Here is a 3,806-nt window from a genome sequence, read left to right on the forward strand (position 1 = left end):
TTTGATTTGAGTGGGAGCATACCTCTTGAATTAAAAGTGAAAAAACAAGCAAAAAACTAAATCTAAAGGAAAAAAAAACCTTCTCCTTCCTTTTTCCTCCCCTCTTCAATCCTTTATTTTACAGGAAGGTAATATCATGGCTTTTGGTTGTGACATTATTAATCCACTATTGGTAGAATGTGTAATAGAGTGGTGATTGATTCTGTTGAGACAACTAACAATTATATTTTCTTATTCAGCCTCTCTCTGCAGTCATCTGTGACATTTGTTTATGGCGTTCAGTGCTTCCTACAGTCTTGCTATAGTCACGTATCTTTTTGTATAAAGCTGACTCTATACTGGAATGGAACTTTGGAATAGTAACCTTATTATTATCCTGTCACTGATGTTAGAAGTAGGGACAGATTCTACAGCAAAAAAAGTGAAACACAATTGTGGAGAAATAAAGTTTTATACATAGCAATAATGTTAAAATGTTTTCCTTATTCATTCACTAGCATTTTGGGAGTCAATCCACCATGATTGTAGAACAAGAATATGAATCACATAGGAAAGAGAAAAACCTAGTAGATTCCAAGAATTTAAAAAATCACTGTCAACATTATAGCAGTTAAAATATTACATAACTATTCTGATGTCTTTTAGTAATTAATACCATCACACTTCTGGGAGAATTTTTTTTTTTCTATTTTTAGCATCATCGTGCTTTAGTCTTTCATTATTTTTAAAGTACTTTTTCCTTCTAATAAAATATGCTGTTTTACACGATTTTTTTCTATAAAAATAAACATAAGCAAAAACTACGGTAGGTTTCTGTTGTAATAGCGATTCTCATATTTCCTCTGAGATCCTTGAGTTGCTATAAGCCAAAAAACAAAATCCATTATTAGAATGTTCCCCCGCCAGGTTTTTATTACTAATATGTTGTTTATTTTTAATCATCTTTTGAATTATTGACTATTTTATGGTGTCTCATAACAGCAATTTCTATTTGTTTTATGTACTTCATAGAGTAGATTTCATTTTTCTGCCTCACTCCATTATATGTAATGGCTTAGTTTTGGAATCTTTGCTTGATATAGGAGATGTTAATTTGCTTTAACACATCACCATCTAAATCTAAAATAGCTCAGGTTTTGTATGGTTTCTTAAAAGCTTTATCTTGAAAAGTGTCTTACTTTTACTCTTTAAAAAAATTGTCTAAAATTCCTCCTGATATTTTTGTCACATACCAGGATATTAAGCAGATGCTCACATTGGCTTTGCTAGTTAATATTAAAATGCGTAGATCGAGATTTCAAAGCAATTGATAGTTTTCACTCTGATGTTATTCTTCTAACATTTTACTCCTACTCTGTGACATTTTAACCTAAGGCTTCTAGCATCTGTTTTGCTACTTAACCTCTACCTAATTGTTTCTTTTCTCCTCAGCCTGACTCCACAGAGTGATAGATCTATTTTTTGTAGGCTTGCCTGCAATGTTTAACTGAACCCCTTGAGTACTGTGTCCTATCTTATTCTCTTCAATTCTCACCCAATGAAGCATAACCAAGAGATTGTTGTATCCTTGAGAGGCAAGTTTTTAGAGTGGAGTGGCAGATGGATATAGAAGAATCACCAGTGCAGTGATAATGGAAATTCAGCTCCAATTACATTTTAAAGTTGGTTGCTTCCAAAAAGTCTATAAGCGATATGAATAGATAGAGCTGTTTGTCCTACTGGGATTTTGTTCCTTTCTACCAAGTTGCTACAGGAAGTGATGAAAAAATTGGAGGAATCCAGGACTAGGAAGTTATGATGGTGGTGGTGATGATGATGATGATGATGATGATGATGACGACAATGACGACGGTGATGGTGATGATGGCGATGATCATTGCAGAGTGCATTTATTTTATATTAGGCACTGAGTTAAGCCTTTTATGCAGTAATGTAAGCATCTGTTGATTGCCTGCAGTGTTAGCATATTAGTTTTTCATTACTGCATAACAAATTACCACAAACTTAGTGGCTTAATAGAACACGTTTATAATCATAGTTTCTCTGTGTCAAGAGTCTGTGAACTGCTCAGGTGGGTTTTCTGCTGTGGGTCTCACAAGTCTGCAATTAAGGTTTCAGCCAGGGCCAGATTCTCATCTGGATGCTCAACTTAGAAAGGATCTGCTTTCTTGCTCTTGCGGTTGTTGGCAGCATTTAGTTTGCGATTGTTAGACTAAGAACTTTATTTTTTGCTGGCCGTTGGCCAGAGTCTATCCTCAGCTCCTGCCCTCAGTTCCTTGCCATGTGGTGTTTTCCAACATGGCTGCTTGTTTCCTCCCAGCCATTGCTGGGAGAGAGAAGGACTCCTGAAAGACAGATGCTACAATCTTATGTAATGTGATCATGTATACTAATCATTTGCATCCCATCATCTTTTCCAAATTCTATTGCTTAGAAACAAGTCACAGGTCCTACCCATATTCAAAGGCGAGGATTACACAAGGTGTGAACACAAGGAGGTAGGAATCTTGGGAGTCACCTTAGGAGTTCATACACCACAGGCAAAGATTGCTGTTTGTCTCCCAATATCTATTCTTCCTTTTTTCCATCTAAGAAATAGAACACCTCATTATTAGTTGGCTATATGGTTACTTGGAATACAGAGTTCATTTCCTAGTTTCCTTGTAGCTAGGTGTGGCCACGTGACTAAGTATGGCAGAGGAATAAGATAAAAGACTCTAGAACTCTGAGGATTTTGTGAAGTTACCCTATCAACATTTGAAGAGTCTTTACTCCTGAGTTTTTAAATCAACTTTTACTTTGAAAAATAATAATCTTTTATTTTGTTTAAGCCATTGTTATTTTTGTCCATCTCTTGCAGGACACTTCCTTGAGCCCCTCATCTGATGACCCAGGATGGTGCTGTCTTGTCCTGGTCCTGCCCAAGTGCTATAACCTTGCGAGGTGAGAGCTGGCCTCTTCAGCCCAGCCTCTCCTATAGGAAAAGTTTTCTTCTTAACCCTGTCAGGGGCGAACCCAGTGTCCCCTTTGTTCTTTTCTATTACCTGTTCCCTCTTTCCAACAGCCTTTCATTTCTATTTTGTAGTGTGTATGCTTTTCAAGGAGCTTGAAATCATCCCTAGGTCCAGGTTAAACCAATCAGAACATTCTGTTTCTTGTTCTTACAGGTGGGAGTATGACACCTGCCAGTCTAATCAAAGTTAATTTTAAAACTTTTCCTGAGAAATGATGGCAATACCTGTATGTAGTGGTAATTCTGACTAACCATATTTTCCATCTCAGCCCCGAAACCATCCTAAGGAGAAATAGACTTACCTGCTTCTTGAACCTGTTGCTTGACTCATGGGGGCATATAAACAACTACTTCATTATATAGACCAATATTTAGGGAATGGGGTAGAAGAAACTTCCACACTAGCCCTGAGGNTCATTATATAGACCAATATTTAGGGAATGGGGTAGAAGAAACTTCCACACTAGCCCTGAGGTTAGGTTAGAAATAGCATAGAAAGGAGGACTTGGACAATTGTCCTGTCTCCCTCACTGCAGTAGGATCAGTCATGGCTGACTCAAGTGCGATCGGGGGTTCTGTTCCGTAATCTCAGAGACCATCATGTGTGCGAGTGGTAAAAACTGATATCCCTGTGTTTGTGGTTTCATGCAGATGTCACAGGATATTGGAATGATAAAGTCATTCATCACACTCAAGTAGCAGATTCTTCCTGAATTGTGTATCAGTCTTCATACCTATGGTATTTAGTTGTGGACAAAGTGGTATTTAATTTATCATTACTTTTAAAAATTGC

This window comes from Galeopterus variegatus, unplaced genomic scaffold (genome assembly GCF_000696425.1).
Source record: "Galeopterus variegatus unplaced genomic scaffold, G_variegatus-3.0.2 Scaffold1874, whole genome shotgun sequence".
NCBI lineage: Eukaryota > Metazoa > Chordata > Mammalia > Dermoptera > Cynocephalidae > Galeopterus > Galeopterus variegatus.